The following is a 27447-nucleotide window of genomic DNA, read 5'->3' on the forward strand; positions in this document are numbered from 1 at the left end:
TGTTGAATGCATTAGACTTTCATTTGATTCAAAAAGCTTTGTTTGAATATGTTTGACTTTCATTTGACTAAATTAGCTTCGTTGAATGTGTTTGACTTTCATTTGACTCAATTAGCATTGTGGAATGCAATTGACTTTCATTTCATTCAAAAAGCTTTGTTTGAATGTATTTGACTTTCATTTGATTCTAAATGCTTTGATGAAAGTGTTTGACTTTCATTTGACTCAATTAGCTTTGTTGAATTCATTTGATTTTCATTTGATTTAAAAAGCTTTGTTAGAATGTGTTTGACTTTCATTTGATTCTAAAAGCTTTGTTGAAAGTGTTTGACTTTCATTTGACTCAATTAGCTTTGTTGAATGCATTTGACTTTCTTTTGACTCAATTGGCTTTGGTAAATGCATTTGACTTTCATTTGATTCAAAAAGCTTTTTTTGAATTTGTTTGACTTTCTTTTGACTCAATTAGCTTTGTTGAATGTGTTTGACTTTCGTTTGACTTAATTAGCTTTGTTGAATGCATTTGACATTCATTTGATTCAAAAAGCTTTGTTTGAATGTGTTTGACTTTCATTTGATTCTAAAAGCTTTGTTGAAAGTGTTTGACTTTCATTTGACTTAATTAGCTTTGTTGAATGCATTTGACTTTCATTTGAATCAAGAAGCTTTATTTGAATGTGTTTGACTTTCATTTGACTCAATTGGCTTTGTTGAATGCATTAGACTTTCATTTGATTCAAAAAGCTTTGTTTGAATATGTTTGACTTTCATTTGACTAAATTAGCTTCGTTGAATGTGTTTGACTTTCATTTGACTCAATTAGCATTGTGGAATGCAATTGACTTTCATTTCATTCAAAAAGCTTTGTTTGAATGTATTTGACTTTCATTTGATTCTAAATGCTTTGATGAAAGTGTTTGACTTTCATTTGACTCAATTAGCATTGTTGAATTCATTTGATTTTCATTTGATTTAAAAAGCTTTGTTTGAATGTGTTTGACTTTCATTTGATTCTAAAAGCTTTGTTGAAAGTGTTTGACTTTCATTTGACTTAATTAGCTTTGTTGAATGCATTTGACTTTCATTTGAATCAAGAAGCTTTATTTGAATGTGTTTGACTTTCATTTGACTCAATTGGCTTTGTTGAATGCATTAGACTTTCATTTGATTCAAAAAGCTTTGTTTGAATATGTTTGACTTTCATTTGACTAAATTAGCTTCGTTGAATGTGTTTGACTTTCATTTGACTCAATTAGCATTGTGGAATGCAATTGACTTTCATTTCATTCAAAAAGCTTTGTTTGAATGTATTTGACTTTCATTTGATTCTAAATGCTTTGATGAAAGTGTTTGACTTTTAATTGACTCAATTAGCTTTGTTGAATTCATTTGATTTTCGTTTGATTCAAAAAGCTTTGTTTGAATGTGTTTGACTTTCATTTGATTCTAAAAGCTTTGTTGAAAGTGTTTGACTTTCATTTGACTCAATTAGCTTTGTTGAATGCATTTAACTTTCATTTGAATCAAGAAGCTTTGTTTGAATGTGTTTGACTTTCATTTGATTCAATTGGCTTTGTTAAATGCATTAGACTTTCATTTGATTCAAAAAGCTTTGTTTGAATGTGTTTGACTTTCATTTGACTCAATTAGCTTCGTTGAATATGTTTGACTTTTATTTGACTCAATTAGCATTGTGGAATGCAATTGACTTTCATTTCATTCAAAAAGCTTTGTTTGAATGTATTTGACTTTCTTTTGATTCTAAAAGCATTGATGAAAGTGTTTTACTTTCATTTGACTCAATTAGCTTTGTTGAAATCATTTGATTTTTGTTTGATTCAAAAAGCTTTGTTTGAATGTGTTTGACTTTCATTTGATTCTAAAAGCTTTGTTGAAAGTGTTTGACTTTTATTTGACTCAATTAGCTTTGATGAATGCATTTTACTATCATTTGAATCAAAAAGCTTTGTTTGAATGTGTTTGACTTTCATTTGACTCTATTAGCTTTGTTGAATGTATTTGACTTTCATTTGATTCAAAAAGCTTTGTTTGAATGTGTTTGACTTTCTTTTGACTCAATTAGCTTTGTTGAATGTGTTTGACTTTCATTTGACTCAATTAGCTTTGTTGAATGCATTTAACATTCATTTGATTCAAAAAGCTTTGTTCGAATGTGTTTTACTTTCATTTGATTCTAAAAGCTTTGTTGAAAGTGATTGACTTTCATTTGACTCAATTAGCTTTGTTGAATGCATTTGACTTTTATTTGAATCAAGAAGCTTTGTTTGAATGTGTTTGACTTTCATTTGACTCAATTGGCTTTGTTGAATGCATTAGACTTTCATTTGATTCAAAAAGCTTTGTTTAAATATGTTTGACTTTCATTTGACTAAATTAGCTTCGTTGAATGTGTTTGACTTTCATTTGACTCAATTAGCATTGTGGAATGCAATTGACTTTCATTTCATTCAAAAAGCTTTGTGTGAAAGTATTTGACTTTCATTTGATTCTAAAAGCTTTGATGAAAGTGTTTGACTTTCATTTGACTCAATTAGCTTTGTTGAATTCATTTGATTTTCATTTGATTTAAAAAGCTTTGTTAGAATGTGTTTGACTTTCATTTGATTCTAAAAGCTTTGTTGAAAGTGTTTGACTTTCATTTGACTCAATTAGCTTTGTTGAAAGTGTTTGACTATCATTTGACTCAATTAGCTTTGTTGAATGCATTTGACTTTCATTTGAATCAAGAAGCTTTATTTGAATGTGTTTGACTTTCTTTTGACTCAATTAGCTTTGTTGAATGTGTTTGACTTTCATTTAACTCAATTAGCTTTGTTGAATGCATTTAACATTCATTTGATTCAAAAAGCTTTGTTTGAATGTGTTTGACTTTCTTTTGACTCAATTAGCTTTGTTGAATGTGTTTGACTTTCATTTGAGTTAATTAGCATTGTGGAATGCAATTGACTTTCATTTGATTCAAAAATCTTTGATTGAATGTATTTGTCTTTCATTTGATTCTAAACGCTTTGTTGAAAGTGTTTGACTTTCATTTGACTCAATTAGCTTTGTTGAATGCATTTCACTTTCATTTAATTAAAAAAGCTTTGTTTGAATGTGTTTGACTTTCATTTGACTCAATTAGCTTTGTTGAAAGTGTTTGACTTTCATTTGACTCAATTAGCTTTGTTGAATGCATTTGACTTTCATTTGAATCAAGACGCTTTATTTGAATGCGTTTGACTTTCATTTGACTCAATTGGCTTTGTTGAATGCATTTGATTTTCATTTGATTCAAAAAGCTTTTTTTGAATTTGTTTGACTTTCTTTTGACTCAATTAGCTTTGTTGAATGTGTTTGACTTTCGTTTGACTTAATTAGCTTTGTTGAATGCATTTGACATTCATTTGATTCAAAAAGCTTTGTTTGAATGTGTTTGACTTTCATTTGATTCTAAAAGCTTTGTTGAAAGTGTTTGACTTTCATTTGACTTAATTAGCTTTGTTGAATGCATTTGACTTTCATTTGAATCAAGAAGCTTTATTTGAATGTGTTTGACTTTCATTTGACTCAATTGGCTTTGTTGAATGCATTAGACTTTCATTTGATTCAAAAAGCTTTGTTTGAATATGTTTGACTTTCATTTGACTAAATTAGCTTCGTTGAATGTGTTTGACTTTCATTTGACTCAATTAGCATTGTGGAATGCAATTGACTTTCATTTCATTCAAAAAGCTTTGTTTGAATGTATTTGACTTTCATTTGATTCTAAATGCTTTGATGAAAGTGTTTGACTTTCATTTGACTCAATTAGCTTTGTTGAATTCATTTGATTTTCATTTGATTTAAAAAGCCTTGTTAGAATGTGTTTGACTTTCATTTGATTCTAAAAGCTTTGTTGAAAGTGTTTGACTTTCATTTGACTCAATTAGCTTTGTTGAAAGTGTTTGACTATCATTTGACTCAATTAGCTTTGTTGAATGCATTTGACTTTCATTTGAATCAAGAAGCTTTATTTGAATGTGTTTGACTTTCTTTTGACTCAATTAGCATTGTTGAATGTGTTTGACTTTCATTTGACTCAATTAGCTTTGTTGAATGCATTTAACATTCATTTGATTCAAAAAGCTTTGGTTGAATGTGTTTGACTTTCTTTTGACTCAATTAGCTTTGTTGAATGTATTTGACTTTCATTTGAGTTAATTAGCATTGTGGAATGCAATTGACTTTCATTTGATTCAAAAATCTTTGATTGAATGTATTTGTCTTTCATTTGATTCTAAACGCTTTGTTGAAAGTGTTTGACTTTCATTTGACTCAATTAGCTTTGTTGAATGCATTTCACTTTCATTTAATTAAAAAAGCTTTGTTTGAATGTGTTTGACTTTCATTTGACTCAATTAGCTTTGTTGAAAGTGTTTGACTTTCATTGGACTCAATTAGCTTTGTTGAATGCATTTGACTTTCATTTGAATCAAGAAGCTTTATTTGAATGTGTTTGACTTTCATTTGACTCAATTGGCTTTGTTGAATGCATTTGACTTTCATTTGATTCAAAAAGCTTTTTTTGAATTTGTTTGACTTTCTTTTGACTCAATTAGCTTTGTTGAATGTGTTTGACTTTCGTTTGACTTAATTAGTTTTATTGAATGCATTTGACATTCAATTGATTCAAAAAGCTTTGTTTGAATGTGTTTGACTTTCATTTGATTCTAAAAGCTTTGTTGAAAGTGTTTGACATTCATTTGACTTAATTAGCTTTGTTAAATGCATTTGACTTTCATTTGAATCAAGAAGCTTTATTAGAATGTGTTTGACTTTCATTTGACTCAATTGGCTTTGTTGAATGCATTTGACTTTCATTTGATACAAAAAGCTTTGTTTGAATGTGTTTGACTTTCTTTTGACTCAATTAGCTTTGTTGAATGTGTTTGACTTTCATTTGACTCAATTAGCTTTGTTGAATGCATTTGACATTCATTTAATTCAAAAAGCTTTGTTTGAATGTGTTTTACTTTCATTTGATTCTAAAAGCTTTGTTGAAAGTGTTTGACTTTCATTTGACTCAATTAGCTTTGTTGAATGCATTTAACTTTCATTTGAATCAAGAAGCTTTGTTTGAATGTGTTTGACTTTCATTTGATTCAATTGGCTTTGTTAAATGCATTAGACTTTCATTTGATTCAAAAAGCTTTGTTTGAATGTGTTTGACTTTCATTTGACCCAATTAGCTTCGTTGAATATGTTTGACTTTTATTTGACTCAATTAGCATTGTGGAATGCAATTGACTTTCGTTTCATTCAAAAAGCTTTGTTTGAATGTATTTGACTTTCATTTGATTCTAAAAGCATTGATGAAAGTGTTTTACTTTCATTTGACTCAATTAGCTTTGTTGAATTCATTTGATTTTTGTTTGATTCAAAAAGCTTTGTTTGAATGTGTTTGACTTTCATTTGATTCTAAAAGCTTTGTTGAAAGTGTTTGACTTTTATTTGACTCAATTAGCTTTAATGAATGCATTTTACTATCATTTGAATCAAAAAGCTTTGTTTGAATGTGTTTGACTTTCATTTGACTCTATTAGCTTTGTTGAATGTATTTGACTTTCATTTGATTCAAAAATCTTTGTTTGAATGTGTTTGACTTTCTTTTGACTCAATTAGCTTTGTTGAATGTGTTTGACTTTCATTTGACTCAATTAGCTTTGTTGAATGCATTTAACATTCATTTGATTCAAAAAGCTTTGTTCGAATGTGTTTTACTTTCATTTGATTCTAAAAGCTTTGTTGAAAGTGTTTGACTTTCATTTGACTCAATTAGCTTTGTTGAATGCATTTGACTTTTATTTGAATCAAGAAGCTTTGTTTGAATGTGTTTGACTTTCATTTGACTCAATTGGCTTTGTTGAATGCATTAGACTTTCATTTGATTCAAAAAGCTTTGTTTGAATATGTTTGACTTTCATTTGACTAAATTAGCTTCGTTGAATGTGTTTGACTTTCATTTGACTCAATTAGCATTGTGGAATGCAATTGACTTTCATTTCATTCAAAAAGCTTTGTTTGAATGTATTTGACTTTCATTTGATTCTAAAAGCTTTGATGAAAGTGTTTGACTTTCATTTGACTCAATTAGCTTTGTTGAATTCATTTGATTTTCATTTGATTTAAAAAGCTTTGTTAGAATGTGTTTGACTTTCATTTGATTCTAAAAGCTTTGTTGAAAGTGTTTGACTTTCATTTGACTCAATTAGCTTTGTTGAAAGTGTTTGACTATCATTTGACTCAATTAGCTTTGTTGAATGCATTTGACTTTCATTTGAATCAAGAAGCTTTATTTGAATGTGTTTGACTTTCTTTTGACTCAATTAGCTTTGTTGAATGTGTTTGACTTTCATTTGACTCAATTAGCTTTGTTGAATGCATTTAACATTCATTTGATTCAAAAAGCTTTGTTTGAATGTGTTTGACTTTCTTTTGACTCAATTAGCTTTGTTGAATGTGTTTGACTTTCATTTGAGTTAATTAGCATTGTGGAATGCAATTGACTTTCATTTGATTCAAAAATCTTTGATTGAATGTATTTGTCTTTCATTTGATTCTAAACGCTTTGTTGAAAGTGTTTGACTTTCATTTGACTCAATTAGCTTTGTTGAATGCATTTCACTTTCATTTAATTAAAAAAGCTTTGTTTGAATGTGTTTGACTTTCATTTGACTCAATTAGCTTTGTTGAAAGTGTTTGACTTTCATTTGACTCAATTAGCTTTGTTGAATGCATTTGACTTTCATTTGAATCAAGAAGCTTTATTTGAATGTGTTTGACTTTCATTTGACTCAATTGGCTTTGTTGAATGCATTAGACTTTCATTTGATTCTAAAAGCTTTGTTTGAATTTGTTTGACTTTCTTTTGACTCAATTAGCTTTGTTGAATGTGTTTGACTTTCATTTGAGTTAATTAGCATTGTGGAATGCAATTGACATTCATTTGATTCAAAAAGCTTTGTTTGAATGTGTTTTACTTTCATTTGATTCTAAAAGCTTTGTTGAAAGTGTTTGACTTTCATTTGACTCAATTAGCTTTTTTGAATGCATTTGACTTTCATTTGAATCAAGAAGCTTTGTTTGAATGTGTTTGACTTTCATTTGACTCAATTGGCTTTGTTGAATGCATTAGACTTTCATTTGATTCTAAAAGCTTTGTTTGAATGTGTTTGACTTTCATTTGACTCAATTAGCTTCGTTGAATGTGTTTGACTTTCATTTGACTCAATTAGCATTGTGGAATGCAATTGACTTTCATTTCATTGAAAAAGCTTTATTTGAGTGTATTTGACTTTCATTTGATTCTAAAATCTTTGATGAAAGTGTTTGACTTTCATTTAACTCAATTAGCTTTGTTGAATTCATTTGATTTTCATTTTATTTAAAAAGCTTTGTTAGAATGTGTTTGACTTTCATTTGATTCTAAAAGCTTTGTTAAAAGTGTTTGACTTTCATTTGACTCAATTAGCTTTGTTGAAAGTGTTTGACTATCATTTGACTCAATTAGCTTTGTTGAATGCATTTGACTTTCATTTGAATCAAGAAGCTTTATTTGAATGTGTTTGACTTTCATTTTACTCAATTGGCTTTGTTGAATGCATTTGACTTTCATTTGATTCAAAAAGCTTTTTTTGAATGTGTTTGACTTTCATTTGACTCAATTAGCTTCGTTGAATGTGTTTGACTTTCATTTGACTCAATTAGCATTGTGGAATGCAATTGACTTCCATTTGATTCAAAAAGCTTTGTTTGAATGTATTTGACTTTCATTTGATTCTAAAAGCTTCGATGAAAGTGTTTGACTTTCATTTGACTAAATTAGCTTTGTTGAATGCATTTGACTTTCATTTGAATCAAGAAGCTTTATTTGAATGTGTTTGACTTTCATTTGACTCAATTGGCTTTATTGAATGCATTAGACTTTCATTTGATTCTAAAAGCTTTGTTTGAATTTGTTTGACTTTCTTTTGACTCAATTAGCTTTGTTGAATGTGTTTGACTTTCATATGAGTTAATTAGCATTGTGGAATGCAATTGACATTCATTTGATTCAAAAAGCTTTGTTTGAATGTGTTTTACTTTCATTTGATTCTAAAAGCTTTGTTGAAAGTGTTTGACTTTCATTTGACTCAATTAGCTTTATTGAATGCATTTGACTTTCATTTGAATCAAGAAGCTTTGTTTGAATGTGTTTGACTTTCATTTGACTCAATTGGCTTTGTTGAATGCATTAGACTTTCATTTGATTCTAAAAGCTTTGTTTGAATGTGTTTGACTTTCATTTGACTCAATTAGCTTCGTTGAATGTGTTTGACTTTCATTTGACTCAATTAGCATTGTGGAATGCAATTGACTTTCATTTCATTCAAAAAGCTTTATTTGAATGTATTTGACTTTCATTTGATTCTAAAATCTTTGATGAAAGTGTTTGACTTTCATTTAACTCAATTAGCTTTGTTGAATTCATTTGATTTTCATTTTATTTAAAAAGCTTTGTTAGAATGTGTTTGTCTTTCATTTGATTCTAAAAGCTTTGTTAAAAGTGTTTGACTTTCATTTGACTCAATTAGCTTTGTTGAAAGTGTTTGACTATCATTTGACTCAATTAGCTTTGTTGAATGCATTTGACTTTCATTTGAATCAAGAAGCTTTATTTGAATGTGTTTGACTTTCATTTTACTCAATTGGCTTTGTTGAATGTGTTTGACTTTCATTTGATTCTAAAAGCTTTGTTTGAATTTGTTTGACTTTCTTTTGACTCAATTAGCTTTGTTGAATGTGTTTGACTTTCATTTGAGTTAATTAGCATTGTGGAATGCAATTGACATTCATTTGATTCAAAAAGCTTTGTTTGAATGTGTTTTACTTTCATTTGATTCTAAAAGCTTTGTTGAAAGTGTTTGACTTTCATTTGACTCAATTAGCTTTATTGAATGCATTTGACTTTCATTTGAATCAAGAAGCTTTGTTTGAATGTGTTTGACTTTCATTTGACTCAATTGGCTTTGTTGAATGCATTAGACTTTCATTTGATTCTAAAAGCTTTGTTTGAATATGTTTGACTTTCATTTGACTAAATTAGCTTCGTTGAATGTGTTTGACTTTCATTTGACTCAATTAGCATTGTGGAATGCAATTGACTTTCATTTCATTCAAAAAGCTTTGTTTGAATGTATTTGACTTTCATTTGATTCTAAAAGCTTTGATGAAAGTGTTTGACTTTCATTTGACTCAATTAGCTTTGTTGAATTCATTTGATTTAAAAAGATTTGTTAGAATGTGTTTGACTTTCATTTGATTCTAAAAGCTTTGTTGAAAGTGTTTGACTTTCATTTGACTCAATTAGCTTTGTTGAAAGTGTTTGACTATCATTTGACTCAATTAGCTTTGTTGAATGCATTTGACTTTCATTTGAATCAAGAAGCTTTATTTGAATGTGTTTGACTTTCTTTTGACTCAATTAGCTTTGTTTGAATGTGTTTGACTTTCATTTGACTCAATTAGCTTTGTTGAATGCATTTAACATTCATTTGATTCAAAAAGCTTTGTTTGAATGTGTTTGACTTTCTTTTGACTCAATTAGCTTTGTTGAATGTGTTTGACTTTCATTTGAGTTAATTAGCATTGTGGAATGCAATTGACTTTCATTTGATTCAAAAATCTTTGATTGAATGTATTTGTCTTTCATTTGATTCTAAACGCTTTGTTGAAAGTGTTTGACTTTCATTTGACTCAATTAGCTTTGTTGAATGCATTTCACTTTCATTTAATTAAAAAAGCTTTGTTTGAATGTGTTTGACTTTCATTTGACTCAATTAGCTTTGTTGAAAGTGTTTGACTTTCATTTGACTCAATTAGCTTTGTTGAATGCATTTGACTTTCATTTGAATCCAGAAGCTTTATTTGAATGTGTTTGACTTTCACTTGACTCAATTGGCTTTGTTGAATGCATTTGACTTTCATTTGATTCAAAAAGCTTTTTTTGAATTTGTTTGACTTTCTTTTGACTCATTTAGCTTTGTTGAATGTGTTTGACTTTCGTTTGACTTAATTAGCTTTGTTGAATGCATTTGACATTCATTTGATTCAAAAAGCTTTGTTTGAATGTGTTTTACTTTCATTTGATTCTAAAAGCTTTGTTGAAAGTGTTTGACTTTCATTTGACTCAATTAGCTTTATTGAATGCATTTGACTTTCATTTGAATCAAGAAGCTTTGTTTGAATGTGTTTGACTTTCATTTGACTGAATTGGCTTTGTTGAATTCATTAGACTTTCATTTGATTCTAAAAGCTTTGTTTGAATGTGTTTGACTTTCCTTTGACTCAATTAGCTTCGTTGAATGTGTTTGACTTTCATTTGACTCAATTAGCATTGTGGAATGCAATTGACTTTCATTTCATTCAAAAAGCTTTATTTGAATGTATTTGACTTTCATTTGATTCTAAAATCTTTGATGAAAGTGTTTGACTTTCATTTAACTCAATTAGCTTTGTTGAATTCATTTGATTTTCATTTTATTTAAAAAGCTTTGTTAGAATGTGTTTGACTTTCATTTGATTCTAAAAGCTTTGTTAAAAGTGTTTGACTTTCATTTGACTCAATTAGCTTTGTTGAAAGTGTTTGACTATCATTTGACTCAATTAGCTTTGTTGAATGCATTTGACTTTCATTTGAATCAAGAAGCTTTATTTGAATGTGTTTGACTTTCATTTTACTCAATTGGCTTTGTTGAATGCATTTGACTTTCATTTGATTCAAAAAGCTTTTTTTGAATGTGTTTGACTTTCATTTGACTCAATTAGCTTCGTTGAATGTGTTTGACTTTCATTTGACTCAATTAGCATTGTGGAATGCAATTGACTTCCATTTGATTCAAAAAGCTTTGTTTGAATGTATTTGACTTTCATTTGATTCTAAAAGCTTCGATGAAAGTGTTTGACTTTCATTTGACTCAATTAGCTTTGTTGAATGCATTTGACTTTCATTTGAATCAAGAAGCTTTATTTGAATGTGTTTGACTTTCATTTGACTCAATTGGCTTTATTGAATGCATTAGACTTTCATTTGATTCTAAAAGCTTTGTTTGAATTTGTTTGACTTTCTTTTGACTCAATTAGCTTTGTTGAATGTGTTTGACTTTCATATGAGTTAATTAGCATTGTGGAATGCAATTGACATTCATTTGATTCAAAAAGCTTTGTTTGAATGTGTTTTACTTTCATTTGATTCTAAAAGCTTTGTTGAAAGTGTTTGACTTTCATTTGACTCAATTAGCTTTATTGAATGCATTTGACTTTCATTTGAATCAAGAAGCTTTGTTTGAATGTGTTTGACTTTCATTTGACTCAATTGGCTTTGTTGAATGCATTAGACTTTCATTTGATTCTAAAAGCTTTGTTTGAATGTGTTTGACTTTCATTTGACTCAATTAGCTTCGTTGAATGTGTTTGACTTTCATTTGACTCAATTAGCATTGTGGAATGCAATTGACTTTCATTTCATTCAAAAAGCTTTATTTGAATGTATTTGACTTTCATTTGATTCTAAAATCTTTGATGAAAGTGTTTGACTTTCATTTAACTCAATTAGCTTTGTTGAATTCATTTGATTTTCATTTTATTTAAAAAGCTTTGTTAGAATGTGTTTGACTTTCATTTGATTCTAAAAGCTTTGTTAAAAGTGTTTGACTTTCATTTGACTCAATTAGCTTTGTTGAAAGTGTTTGACTATCATTTGACTCAATTAGCTTTGTTGAATGCATTTGACTTTCATTTGAATCAAGAAGCTTTATTTGAATGTGTTTGACTTTCATTTTACTCAATTGGCTTTGTTGAATGTGTTTGACTTTCATTTGATTCTAAAAGCTTTGTTTGAATTTGTTTGACTTTCTTTTGACTCAATTAGCTTTGTTGAATGTGTTTGACTTTCATTTGAGTTAATTAGCATTGTGGAATGCAATTGACATTCATTTGATTCAAAAAGCTTTGTTTGAATGTGTTTTACTTTCATTTGATTCTAAAAGCTTTGTTGAAAGTGTTTGACTTTCATTTGACTCAATTAGCTTTATTGAATGCATTTGACTTTCATTTGAATCAAGAAGCTTTGTTTGAATGTGTTTGACTTTCATTTGACTCAATTGGCTTTGTTGAATGCATTAGACTTTCATTTGATTCTAAAAGCTTTGTTTGAATATGTTTGACTTTCATTTGACTAAATTAGCTTCGTTGAATGTGTTTGACTTTCATTTGACTCAATTAGCATTGTGGAATGCAATTGACTTTCATTTCATTCAAAAAGCTTTGTTTGAATGTATTTGACTTTCATTTGATTCTAAAAGCTTTGATGAAAGTGTTTGACTTTCATTTGACTCAATTAGCTTTGTTGAATTCATTTGATTTAAAAAGCTTTGTTAGAATGTGTTTGACTTTCATTTGATTCTAAAAGCTTTGTTGAAAGTGTTTGACTTTCATTTGACTCAATTAGCTTTGTTGAAAGTGTTTGACTATCATTTGACTCAATTAGCTTTGTTGAATGCATTTGACTTTCATTTGAATCAAGAAGCTTTATTTGAATGTGTTTGACTTTCTTTTGACTCAATTAGCTTTGTTGAATGTGTTTGACTTTCATTTGACTCAATTAGCTTTGTTGAATGCATTTAACATTCATTTGATTCAAAAAGCTTTGTTTGAATGTGTTTGACTTTCTTTTGACTCAATTAGCTTTGTTGAATGTGTTTGACTTTCATTTGAGTTAATTAGCATTGTGGAATGCAATTGACTTTCATTTGATTCAAAAATCTTTGATTGAATGTATTTGTCTTTCATTTGATTCTAAACGCTTTGTTGAAAGTGTTTGACTTTCATTTGACTCAATTAGCTTTGTTGAATGCATTTCACTTTTATTTAATTAAAAAAGCTTTGTTTGAATGTGTTTGACTTTCATTTGACTCAATTAGCTTTGTTGAATTCATTTGATTTTCATTTTATTTAAAAAGCTTTGTTAGAATGTGTTTGACTTTCATTTGATTCTAAAAGCTTTGTTAAAAGTGTTTGACTTTCATTTGACTCAATTAGCTTTGTTGAAAGTGTTTGACTTTCATTTGACTCAATTAGCTTTGTTGAATGCATTTGACTTTCATTTGAATCAAGAAGCTTTATTTGAATGTGTTTGACTTTCATTTGACTCAATTGGCTTTGTTGAATGCATTTGATTTTCATTTGATTCAAAAAGCTTTTTTTGAATTTGTTTGACTTTCTTTTGACTCATTTAGCTTTGTTGAATGTGTTTGACTTTCGTTTGACTTAATTAGCTTTGTTGAATGCATTTGACATTCATTTGATTCAAAAAGCTTTGTTTGAATGTGTTTTACTTTCATTTGATTCTAAAAGCTTTGTTGAAAGTGTTTGACTTTCATTTGACTCAATTAGCTTTATTGAATGCATTTGACTTTCATTTGAATCAAGAAGCTTTGTTTGAATGTGTTTGACTTTCATTTGACTCAATTGGCTTTGTTGAATGCATTAGACTTTCATTTGATTCTAAAAGCTTTGTTTGAATGTGTTTGACTTTCATTTGACTCAATTAGCTTCGTTGAATGTGTTTGACTTTCATTTGACTCAATTAGCATTGTGGAATGCAATTGACTTTCATTTCATTCAAAAAGATTTATTTGAATGTATTTGACTTTCATTTGATTCTAAAATCTTTAATGAAAGTGTTTGACTTTCATTTAACTCAATTAGCTTTGTTGAATTCATTTGATTTTCATTTTATTTAAAAAGCTTTGTTAGAATGTGTTTGACTTTCATTTGATTCTAAAAGCTTTGTTAAAAGTGTTTGACTTTCATTTGACTCAATTAGCTTTGTTGAAAGTGTTTGACTATCATTTGACTCAATTAGCTTTGTTGAATGCATTTGACTTTCATTTGAATCAAGAAGCTTTATTTGAATGTGTTTGACTTTCATTTTACTCAATTGGCTTTGTTGAATGCATTTGACTTTCATTTGATTCAAAAAGCTTTTTTTGAATGTGTTTGACTTTCATTTGACTCAATTAGCTTCGTTGAATGTGTTTGACTTTCATTTGACTCAATTAGCATTGTGGAATGCAATTGACTTCCATTTGATTCAAAAAGCTTTGTTTGAATGTATTTGACTTTCATTTGATTCTAAAAGCTTCGATGAAAGTGTTTGACTTTCATTTGACTCAATTAGCTTTGTTGAATGCATTTGACTTTCATTTGAATCAAGAAGCTTTATTTGAATGTGTTTGACTTTCATTTGACTCAATTGGCTTTGTTGAATGCATTAGACTTTCATTTGATTCTAAAAGCTTTGTTTGAATTTGTTTGACTTTGATTTGACTCAATTAGCTTCGTTGAATGTGTTTGACTTTCATTTGACTCAATTAGCATTGTGGAATGCAATTGACTTTCATTTCATTCAAAAAGCTTTGTTTGAATGTATTTGACTTTCATTTTATTCTAAAAGCTTTGATGAAAGTGTTTGACTTTCATTTGACTCAATTAGCTTTGTTGAATTCATTTGATTTTCATTTGATTTAAAAAGCTTTGTTAGAATGTGTTTGACTTTCATTTGATTCTAAAAGCTTTGTTGAAAGTGTTTGACTTTCATTTGACTCAATTAGCTTTGTTGAAAGTGTTTGACTTTCATTTGACTCAATTAGCTTTGTTGAATGCATTTGACTTTCATTTGAATCAAGAAGCTTTATTTGAATGTGTTTGACTTTCATTTGACTCAATTGGCTTTGTTGAATGCATTTGACTTTCATTTGATTCAAAAAGCTTTTTTTGAATGTGTTTGACTTTCTTTTGACTCAATTAGCTTTGTTGAATTCATTTGATTTTTATTTGATTTAAAAAGCTTTGTTTGAATGTGCTTGACTTTCTTTTGACTCAATTAGCGTTGTTGAATGTTTTTGACTTTCATTTGACTCAATTAGCTTTGTTGAATGCATTTAACATTCATTTGATTCAAAAATCTTTGTTTGAATGTGTTTTACTTTCATTTGATTCTAAAAGCTTTGTTGAAAGTGTTTGACTTTCATTTGACTCAATTAGCTTTGTTGAATGCATTTGACTTCATTTGAATCAAGAAGCTTTGTTTGAATGAATTTGACTTTCATTTGATTCTTAAAGCTTTGTTGAAAGTGTTTGACTTTAATTTAACTCAATTAGCTTTGTTGAAATTGTTTGACTATCATTTGACTCAATTAGCTTTGTTGAATGCATTTGACTTCCATTTGAATCAAGAAGCTTTATTTGAATGTGTTTGACTTTTATTTGACTCAATTAGCTTTATTGAATGCATTTGACTTTCATTTGAATCAAGAAGCTTTGTTTGAATGTGTTTGACTTTCATTTGATTCAATTGGCATTGTAGAATGCATTAGACTTTCATTTGATTCAAAAAGCTTTGTTTGAATGTGTGTGACTTTCATTAGACTCAATTAGCTTCGTTAAATGTGTTTGACTTCCATTTGACTCAGTTAGCATTGTGGAATGCAATTGACATTCATTTCATTCAAAAAGCTTTGTTTGAATGTATTTGACTTTCATTTTATTCTAAAAGCTTTGATGAAAGTGTTTGACTTTCATTTGACTCAATTAGCTTTGTTGAATGCATTTGACTTTCATCTGAATCAAGAAGCTTTGTTTGAATGTGTTTGACTTTCATTTGACTCAATTGGCTTTGTTAAATGCATTAGACTTTCATTTGATTCTAAAAGCTTTGTTTGAATGTGTTTGACTTTCATTTGACTCAATTAGCTTCGTTGAATGTGTTTGACTTTCATTTGACTCAATTAGCATTGTGGAATGCAATTGACTTTCATTTCATTCAAAAACCTTTGTTTGAATGTATTTGACTTTCATTTTATTCTAATAGCTTTGATGAAAGTGTTTGACTTTCATTTGACTCAATTAGCTTTGTTGAATTCATTTGACTTTCATTTGATTTAAAAAGCTTTGTTAGAATGTGTTTGACTTTCATTTGATTCTAAAAGCTTTGTTGAAAGTGTTTGACTTTCATTTGACTCAATTAGCTTTGTTGAAAGTGTTTGACTATCATTTGACTCAATTAGCTTTGTTGAATGCATTTGACTTTCATTTGAATCAAGAAGCTTTATTTGAATGTGTTTGACTTTCATTTTACTCAATTAGCTTTGTTGAATGCATTGGACTTTCATTTGATTCAAAAAGCTTTGTTTGAATGTGTTTGACTTTCATTTGACTCAATTAGCTTCGTTGAATGTGTTTGACTTTCATTTGACTCAATTAGCATTGTGGAATGCAATTGACTTTCATTTCATTCAAAAAGCTTTGTTTCATGAATTTGACTTTCATTTGATTCTAAAAGCTTTGATGAAAATGTTTGACTTTCATTTGACTCAATTAGCTTTGTTGAATTCATTTTATTTTCATTTGATTTAAAAAGCTTTGTTAGAATGTGTTTGACTTTCATTTGATTCTAAAAGCTTTGTTGAAAGTGTTTGACTTTCATTTGACTCAATTAGCTTTGTTGAAAGTGTTTGACTTTCATTTGACTCAATTAGCTTTGTTGAATGCATTTGACTTTCCTTTGAATCAAGAAGATTTATTTGAATGTGTTGGACTTTCATTTGACTCAATTGGCTTTGTTGAATGCATTTGACTTTCATTTGATTCAAAAAGCTGTTTTTGAATGTGTTTGACTTTCTTTTGACTCACTAAGCTTTGTTGAATGTGTTTGACTTTCATTTGACTCAATTAGCTTTGTTGAATGCATTTGACATTCATTTGATTCAAAAAGCTTTGTTTTGAATGTGTTTTACTATCATTTGATTCTAAAAGCTTTGTTCAAAGTGTTTGACTTTCATTTGACTCAATTAGCTTTGTTGAATGCATTTGACTTTCATTTGAATCAAGAAACTTTGTTTGAATTTGTTTGACTTTCATTTGACTCAATTGGCTTTGTCGAATGCATTAGACTTTCATTTGATTCAAAAAGATTTGTTTGAATGTGTTTGACTTTCATTTGACTCAATTAGCTTCGTTGAATGTGTTTGACTTTCATTTGACTCAATTAGCATTGTGGAATGCAATTGACTTCCATTTGATTCAAAAAGCTTTATTTGAATGTATTTGACTTTCTTTTGATTCTAAAAGCTTTGATGAAAGTGTTTTACTTTCATTTGACTCAATTAGCTTTGTTGAATTCATTTGTTTTTCGATTGATTCAAAAAGCTTTGTTTGAATGTGTTTAACTTTCATTTGATTCTAAGAGCTTTGTTGAAAGTTTTTGACTTTTATTTGACTCAATTAGCTTTGATGAATGCATTTGACTATCATTTGAATCAAAAAGCTTTGTTTAATTGTGTTTGACTTTCATTTGACTCTATTAGCTTTGTTGAATGTATTTGACTTTCATTTGATTCAAAAAGCTTTGTTTGAATATGTTTGACTTTCTTTTGACTCAATTAGCTTTGTTGAATGTGTTTGACTTAATTAGCATTGTGGAATGCAATTGACTTTCATTTGATTCAAAAAGCTTTGATTGAATGTATTTGACTTTCTTTTGATCCTAAACGCTTTGTTGAAAGTGTTTGACTTTCATTTGACTCAATTAGCTTTGTTGAATGCATTTGACTTTCATTTAATTGAAAAGCTTTGTTTGAATGTGTTTGACTTTCGTTTGACTCAATTAGCTTTGTTGAAAGTGTTTGACTTTCTTTTGACTCAATTAGCTTTGTTGAATGCATTTGACTTTCATTTGAATCAAGAAGCTTTATTTGAATGTGTTTGACTTTCATTTGACTCAATTTGGTTTGTTGAATGCATTTGACTTTCATTTGATTCAAAAAGCTTTGTTTGAATGTGTTTGACTTTCTTTTGACTCAATTAGCTTTGTTGAATGTTTTTTACTTTCATTTGACTCAATTAGCTTTGTTGAATGCATTTAACATTCATTTGATTCAAAAAGCTTTGTTTGAATGTGTTTTACTTTCAATTGATTCTAAAAGATTTGTTGAAAGTGTTTGACTTTCATTTGACTCCATTAGCTTTGTTGAAAGTGTTTGACTTTCATTTGACTCAATTAGCTTTGTTGAATGCATTTGACTTTCATTTGAATCAAGAAGCTTTATTTGAATGTGTTTGACTTTCTTTTGATTCTAAGAGCTTTGTTGAAAGTGTTTGACTTTCATAAGACTTAACTAGCTTTGATGAATGCATTTGACTATCATTTGAATCAAAAAGCTTTGTTTGAATGTGTTTGACTATCATTTGACTCTATTAGCTTCGTTGAATGTATTTGACTTTCATTTGATTCAAAAAGCTTTGTTTTAATGTGTTTGACTTTCTTTTGACTCAATTAGCTTTGTTGAATGTGTTTGACTTTCATTTGAGTTAATTAGCATTGTGGAATGCAATTGACTTTCATTTGATTCAAAAATATTTGATTGAATGTATTTGACTTTCATTTAATTCTAAACGCTTTGTTGAAAATGTTTGACTTTCATTTGACTCAATTAGCTTTGTTGAATGCATTTGACTTTCATTTAATTCAAAAAGCTTTGTTTTAATGTGTTTGACTTTCATTTGACTCAATTAGCTTTGTTGAAAGTGTTTGACTTTCATTTGACTTAATTAGCTTTGTTGAATGCATTTGACTTTCATTTGATTCAAAAAGCTTTGTTTGAATGTGTTTGACTTTCTTTTGAGTCAATTAGCTTTGTTGAATGTGTTTGACTTTCATTTGACTCAATTAGCTTTGTTGAATGCATTTAACATTCATTTGATTCAAAAAGCTTTGTTTGAATGTGTTTTACTTTCATCTGATTCTAAAAGCTTTGTCGAAAGTGTTTGACTTTCATTTGACTCAATTAGCTTTGTTGAATGCATTTGACTTTCATCTGAATCAAGAAGCTTTGTTTGAATGTGTTTGACTTTCATTCGACTCAATTGGCTTTGTTGAATACATTAGACTTTCATTTGATTCTAAAAGCTTTGTTTGAATGTGTTTGACTTTCATTTGACTCAATTAGCTTCGTTGAATGTGTTTGACTTTCATTTGACTCAATTAGCATTGTGGAATGCAATTGACTTTCATTTCATTCAAAAAGCTTTATTTGAATGTATTTGACTTTCATTTGATTCTAAAAGCTTTGATGAAAGTGTTTGACTTTCATTTGACTCAATTAGCTTTGTTGAATTCATTTGATTTTCATTTGATTTAAAAAGCTTTGTTAGAATGTGTTTGACTTTCATTTGATTCTAAAAGCTTTGTTGAAAGTGTTTGACTTTCATTTGACTCAATTAGCTTTGTTGAAAGTGTTTGACTACCATTTGACTTAATTAGCTTTGTTGAATGCATTTGACTTTCATTTGAATCAAGAAGCTTTATTTGAATGTGTTTGACTTTCATTTGACTCAATTGGCTTTGTTGAATGCATTTGACTTTCATTTGATTCAAAAAGCTTTGTTTGAATGTGTTTGACTTTCATTTGACTCAATTAGCTTCGTTGAATGTCTTTGACTTTCATTTGACTCAATTAGCATTGTGGAATGCAATTGACTTTCCTTTCATTCAAAATGCTTTGTTTGAATGTATTTGACTTTCATTTGATTCTAAAAGCTTTGATGAAAGTGTTTGACTTTCATTTGACTCAATTAGCTTTGTTGAATTCATTTGATTTTCATTTGATTTAAAAAGTTTTGTTAGAATGTGTTTGACTTTCATTTGATTCTAAAAGCTTTGTTGAAAGTGTTTGACTTTCATTTGACTCAATTAGCTTTGTTGAAAGTGTTTGACTTTCATTTGACTCAATTAGATTTGTTGAATGCATTTGACTTTCATTTGAATCAAAAAGCTTTATTTGAATGTGTTTGACTTTCATTTGACTCTATTAGCTTTGTTGAATGTGTTTGACTTTCATTTAACTCAATTAACATTGTGGGTTGCAATAGACTTTCATTTGATTCAAAAAGCTTTGTTTGAATATATTTGACTTTGATTTGATTCTAAAATCTTTGTTGAAAGTATTTGACTTTCATCTGACTCAATTAGCTTTGTTGAATGTGTTTGACTTTCACTTGACTCAATTAGCATTGTGGAATGTAACTGACTTTCATTTGATTCAAAAAGCTTTGTTTGAATGTATTTGACTTTCAATTGATTCTAAAAGCTTTGTTGAAAGTGTTTGACTTTCATTTGACTCAATTAGCTTTGTTGAATGCATTTGACTTTCATTTGAATCAAAAAGCTTTATTTGAATGTGTTTGACTTTCATTTGACTCAATTGGCTTTGTTGAATGCATTTGACTTTCATTTGATTCAAAAAGCTTTTTTTGAATGTGTTTGACTTTCTTTTGACTCAATTAGCTTTGTTGAATGTGTTTGACTTTCATTTGACTCAATTAGCTTTGTTGAATGCATTTGACATTCATTTGATTCAAAAAGCTTTGTTTGAATGTGTTTTACTATCATTTGATTCTAAAAGCTTTGTTGAAAGTGTTTGACTTTCATTTGACTCAATTAGCTTTGTTGAATGCATTTGACTTTCATTTGAATCAAGAAGCTTTGTTTGAATGTGTTTGACTTTCATTTGACTCAATTGGCTTTGTCGAATGCATTAGACTTTCATTTGATTCAAAAAGATTTGTTTGAATGTGTTTGACTTTCATTTGACTCAATTAGCTTCGTTGAATGTGTTTGACTTTCATTTGACTCAATTAGCATTGTGGAAAGCAATTGACTTCCATTTGATTCAAAATGCTTTGTTTGAATGTATTTGACTTTTTTTTGATTCTTAAAGCTTTGATGAAAGTGTTTTACTTTCATTTGACTCAATTAGCTTTGTTGAATTCATTTGTTTTTCGATTGATTCAAAAAGCTTTGTTTGAATGTGTTTGACTTTCATTTGATTCTAAGAGCTTTGTTGAAAGTTTTTGACTTTTATTTGACTCAATTAGCTTTGATGAATGCATTTGACTATCATTTGAATCAAAAAGCTTTGTTTGAATGTGTTTGACTTTCATTTGACTCTATTAGCTTTGTTGAATGTATTTGACTTTCATTTGATTCAAAAAGCTTTGTTTGAATGTGTTTGACTTTTTTTTGACTTAATTAGCTTTGTTGAATGTGTTTGACTTTTATTTGACTTAATTAGCATTGTGGAATGCAATTGACTTTCATTTGATTCAAAAAGCTTTGATTGAATGTATTTGACTTTCTTTTGATCCTAAACGCTTTGTTGAAAGTGTTTGACTTTCATTTGACTCAATTAGCTTTGTTGAATGCATTTGACTTTCATTTAATTCAAAAAGCTTTGTTTGAATGTGTTTGACTTTCATTTGACTTAATTTGCTTTGTTGAATGCATTTGACTTTCATTTGATTCAAAAAGCTTTGTTTGAATGTGTTTGACTTTCATTTGACTCTATTAGCTTTGTTGAATGTATTTGACTTTCATTTGATTCAAAAAGCTTTGTTTGAATGTGTTTGACTTTCTTTTGACTCAATTAGCTTTGTTGAATGTGTTTGACTTTCATTTGAGTTAATTAGCATTCTGGAATGCAATTGACTTTCATTTGATTCAAAAAGCTTTGATTGAATGTATTTGACTTTCATTTGATTCTAAACGCTTTGTTGAAAGTGTTTGACTTTCATTTGAATCAATTAGCTTTGTTGAATGCATTTGACTTTCATTTAATTCAAAAAGCTTCGTTTGAATGTGTTTGACTTTCATTTGACTCAATTAGCTTTGTTGAAAGTGTTTGACTTTCATTTGACTCAATAAGCTTTGTTGAATGCATTTGACTTTCATTTGAATCAAAAAGCTTTATTTGAATGTGTTTGACTTTCATTTCACTCAATTGGCCTTGTTGAATGCATTTAACTTTCATTTGATTCAAAAAGCTTTGTTTGAATGTGTTTGACTTTCTTTTGACTCAATTAGCTTTGTTGAATGTGTTTGACTTTCATTTGACTCAATTAGCTTTGTTGAACGCATTTGACATTCATTTGATTCAAAAAGCTTTGTTTGAATGTGTTTTACTTTCATTTGATTCTAAAAGCTTTGTTGAAAGTGTTTGACTTTCATTTGACTCAATTTGCTTTGTTGAAAGTGTTTGACTTTCATTGGACTCAATTAGCTTTGTTGAATGCATTTGACTATCATTTGAATCAAGAAGCTTTATTTGAATGTGTTTGACTTTCATTTTACTCAACTGGCTTTGTTGAATGCATTTGACTTTCATTTGATTCAAAAAGCTTTGTTTGAATGTCTTTGACTTTCATTTGACTCAGTTAGCTTCGTTGAATATGTTTGACTTTCATTTGACTCAATTATCCTTGTGGAATGCAATTGACTTCCATTTGATTCAAAAAGCTTTGTTTGAATGTATTTGACTTTCATTTGATTCTAAAAGCTTTGATGAAAGTGTTTGACTTTCATTTGACTCAATGAGCTTTTTAGAATTCATTTGATTTTCGTTTGATTCAATAAGCTTTGTTTGAATGTGTTTGACTTTCATTTGATTCTAAAAGCTTTGTTGAAAGTGTTTGACTTTCATTTGACTCAATTAGCTTTGATGAATGCATTTGACTATCATTTGAATCAAAAAGCTTTGTTTTAATGTGTTTGACTTTCATTTGACTCTATTAGCTTTGTTGAATGTATTTGACTTTCATTTGATTCAAAAAGCTTTGTTTGAATGTGTTTGACTTTCTTTTGACTCAATTAGCTTTGTTGAATGTGTTTGACTTTCATTTGACTTAAGTAGCATTGTGGAATGCAATTGACTTTCATTTGATTCAAAAAGCTTTGATTGAATATATTTGACTTTCATTTGATTCTAAACGCTTTGTTGAAAGTGTTTGACCTTCATTTGAATCATTTAGCTTTGTTGAATGCATTTGACTTTCATTTAATTCAAAAAACTTTGTTTGAATGTGTTTGACTTTCATTTGACTCAATTAGCTTTGTTGAAAGTGTTTGACTTTCATTTGACTCAATTAGCTTTGTTGAATGCATTTGACTTTCATTTGAATCAAGAAGCTTTATTTGAATGTGTTTGACTTTCATTTCACTCAATTGGCTTTGTTGAATGCATTTGACTTTCATTTGATTCAAAAAGCTTTGTTTGAATGTGTTTGACTTTCTTTTGACTCAATTAGCTTTGTTGAATGTGTTTGACTTTCATTTGACTCAATTAGCTTTGTTGAACGCATTTGACATTCATTTGATTCAAAAAGCTTTGTTTGAATGTGTTTTACTTTCATTTGATTCTAAAAGCTTTGTTGAAAGTGTTTGACTTTCATTTGACTCAATTAGCTTTGTTGAAAGTGTTTGACTTTCATTTGACTCAATTAGCTTTGTTGAATGCATTTGACTTTCATTTGAATCAAGAATCTTTATTTGAATGTGTTTGACTTTCATTTTACTGAATTGGCTTTGTTGAATGCATTTGACTTTCATTTGATTCAAAAAGCTTTGTTTGAATGTGTTTGACTTTCATTTGACTCAATTAGCTTCGTTGAATGTGTTTGACTTTCATTTGACTCAATTAGCATTGTGGAATGCAATTGACTTCCATTTCATTCAAAAAGCTTTGTTTGAATGTATTTGACTTTCATTTGATTCTAAAAGCTTTGATGAAAGTGTTTGACTTTCATTTGACTCAATGAGCTTTGTAGAATTCATTTGATTTTCGTTTGATTCAAAAAGCTTTGTTTGAATGTGTTTGACTTTCATTTGATTTTAAAAGCTTTGTTGAAAGTGTTTGACTTTCATTTGACTCAATTAGCTTTGATGAATGCATTTGACTATCATTTGAATCAAAAAGCTTTGTTTGAATGTGTTTGACTTTCATTTGACTCTATTAGCTTTGTTGAATGTATTTGACTTTCATTTGATTCAAAAAGCTTTGTTTGTATGTGTTTGACTTTCTTTTGACTCAATTAGCTTTGCTGAATGTGTTTGACTGTCATTTGAGTTAATTAGCATTCTGGAATGCAATTGACTTTCTTTTGATTCAAAAAGCTTTGATTGAATGTATTTGACTTTCATTTGATTCTAACCGCTTTGTTAAAAGTGTTTGACTTTCATTTGAATCAATTAGCTTTGTTGAATGCATTTGACTTTCATTTAATTCAAAAAGCTTCGTTTGAATGTGTTTGACTTTCATTTGACTCAATTAGCTTTGTTGAAAGTGTTTAACTTTCATTTGACTCAATTAGCTTTGTTGAATGCATTTGACTTTCATTTGAATCAAAAAGCTTTATTTGAATGTGTTTGACATTCAATTCACTCAATTGGCCTTGTTGAATGCATTTGACTTTCATTTGATTCAAAAAGCTTTGTTTGAATGTGTTTGACTTTCTTTTGACTCAATTAGCTTTGTTGAATGTGTTTGACTTTCATTTGACTCAATTAGCTTTGTTGAATGCATTTGACATTCATTTGATTCAAAAAGCTTTGTTTGAATGTGTTTTACTTTCATTTGATTCTAAAAGCTTTGTTGAAAGTGTTTGACTTTCATTTGACTCAATTTGCTTTGTTGAAAGTGTTTGACTTTCATTGGACTCAATTAGCTTTGTTGAATGCATTTGACTATCATTTGAATCAAGAAGCTTTATTTGAGTGTGTTTGACTTTCATTTTACTCAACTGGCTTTGTTGAATGCATTTGACTTTCATTTGATTCAAAAAGCTTTGTTTGAATGTCTTTGACTTTCATTTGACTTAGTTAGCTTCGTTGAATGTGTTTGACTTTCATTTGACTTAAGTAGCATTGTGGAATGCAATTGACTTTCATTTGATTCAAAAAGCTTTGATTGAATATATTTGACTTTCATTTGATTCTAAACGCTTTGTTGAAAGTGTTTGACCTTCATTTGAATCATTTAGCTTTGTTGAATGCATTTGACTTTCATTTAATTCAAAAAACTTTGTTTGAATGTGTTTGACTTTCATTTGACTCAATTAGCTTTGTTGAAAGTGTTTGACTTTCATTTGACTCAATTAGCTTTGTTGAATGCATTTGACTTTCATTTGAATCAAGAAGCTTTATTTGAATGTGTTTGACTTTCATTTCACTCAATTGGCTTTGTTGAATGCATTTGACTTTCATTTGATTCAAAAAGCTTTGTTTGAATGTGTTTGACTTTCTTTTGACTCAATTAGCTTTGTTGAATGTGTTTGACTTTCATTTGACTCAATTAGCTTTGTTGAACGCATTTGACATTCATTTGATTCAAAAAGCTTTGTTTGAATGTGTTTTACTTTCATTTGATTCTAAAAGCTTTGTTGAAAGTGTTTGACTTTCATTTGACTCAATTAGCTTTGTTGAAAGTGTTTGACTTTCATTTGACTCAATTAGCTTTGTTGAATGCATTTGACTTTCATTTGAATCAAGAATCTTTATTTGAATGTGTTTGACTTTCATTTTACTCAATTGGCTTTGTTGAATGCATTTGACTTTCATTTGATTCAAAAAGCTTTGTTTGAATGTGTTTGACTTTCATTTGACTCAATTAGCTTCGTTGAATGTGTTTGACTTTCATTTGACTCAATTAGCATTGTGGAATGCAATTGACTTCCATTTCATTCAAAAAGCTTTGTTTGAATGTATTTGACTTTCATTTGATTCTAAAAGCTTTGATGAAAGTGTTTGACTTTCATTTGACTCAATGAGCTTTGTAGAATTCATTTGATTTTCGTTTGATTCAAAAAGCTTTGTTTGAATGTGTTTGACTTTCATTTGATTTTAAAAGCTTTGTTGAAAGTGTTTGACTTTCATTTGACTCAATTAGCTTTGATGAATGCATTTGACTATCATTTGAATCAAAAAGCTTTGTTTGAATGTGTTTGACTTTCATTTGACTCTATTAGCTTTGTTGAATGTATTTGACTTTCATTTGATTCAAAAAGCTTTGTTTGTATGTGTTTGACTTTCTTTTGACTCAATTAGCTTTGCTGAATGTGTTTGACTGTCATTTGAGTTAATTAGCATTCTGGAATGCAATTGACTTTCTTTTGATTCAAAAAGCTTTGATTGAATGTATTTGACTTTCATTTGATTCTAACCGCTTTGTTAAAAGTGTTTGACTTTCATTTGAATCAATTAGCTTTGTTGAATGCATTTGACTTTCATTTAATTCAAAAAGCTTCGTTTGAATGTGTTTGACTTTCATTTGACTCAATTAGCTTTGTTGAAAGTGTTTAACTTTCATTTGACTCAATTAGCTTTGTTGAATGCATTTGACTTTCATTTGAATCAAAAAGCTTTATTTGAATGTGTTTGACATTCAATTCACTCAATTGGCCTTGTTGAATGCATTTGACTTTCATTTGATTCAAAAAGCTTTGTTTGAATGTGTTTGACTTTCTTTTGACTCAATTAGCTTTGTTGAATGTGTTTGACTTTCATTTGACTCAATTAGCTTTGTTGAATGCATTTGACATTCATTTGATTCAAAAAGCTTTGTTTGAATGTGTTTTACTTTCATTTGATTCTAAAAGCTTTGTTGAAAGTGTTTGACTTTCATTTGACTCAATTTGCTTTGTTGAAAGTGTTTGACTTTCATTGGACTCAATTAGCTTTGTTGAATGCATTTGACTATCATTTGAATCAAGAAGCTTTATTTGAGTGTGTTTGACTTTCATTTTACTCAACTGGCTTTGTTGAATGCATTTGACTTTCATTTGATTCAAAAAGCTTTGTTTGAATGTCTTTGACTTTCATTTGACTTAGTTAGCTTCGTTGAATGTGTTTGACTTTCATTTGACTCAATTATCATTGTGGAATGCAATTGACTTCCATTTGATTCAAAAAGCTTTGTTTGAATGTATTTGACTTTCATTTGATTCTAAAAGCTTTGATGAAAGTGTTTGACTTTCATTTGACTCAATGAGCTTTGTAGAATTCATTTGATTTTTGTTTGATTCAAAAAGCTTTGTTTGAATGTGTTTGACTTTCATTTGATTCTAAAAGCTTTGTTGAAAGTGTTTGACTTTCATTTGACTCAATTAGCTTTGATGAATGCATTTGACTATCATTTGAATCAAAAAGCTTTGTTTGAATGTGTTTGACTTTCATTTGAATCTATTAGCTTTGTTGAATGTATTTGACTTTCATTTGATTCAAAAAGTTTTGTTTGTATGTGTTTGACTTTCTTTTGACTCAATTAGCTTTGTTGAATGTGTTTGACTTTCATTTGACTTAATTAGCATTCTAGAATGCAATTGACTTTCATTTGATTCTAAACGCTTTGTTGAAAGTGTTTGACTTTCATTTGAATCAATTAGCTTTGTTGAATGCATTTGACTTTCATTTAATTCAAAAAGCTTTGTTTGAATGTGTTTGACTTTCATTTGACTCAATTAGCTTTGTTGAAAGTGTTT

The sequence above is a fragment of the Chenopodium album genome, chromosome 26, assembly GCF_948465745.1.
Source record: "Chenopodium album chromosome 26, dcCheAlbu1.1, whole genome shotgun sequence".
In the NCBI taxonomy this organism is placed as follows: domain Eukaryota; kingdom Viridiplantae; phylum Streptophyta; class Magnoliopsida; order Caryophyllales; family Amaranthaceae; genus Chenopodium; species Chenopodium album.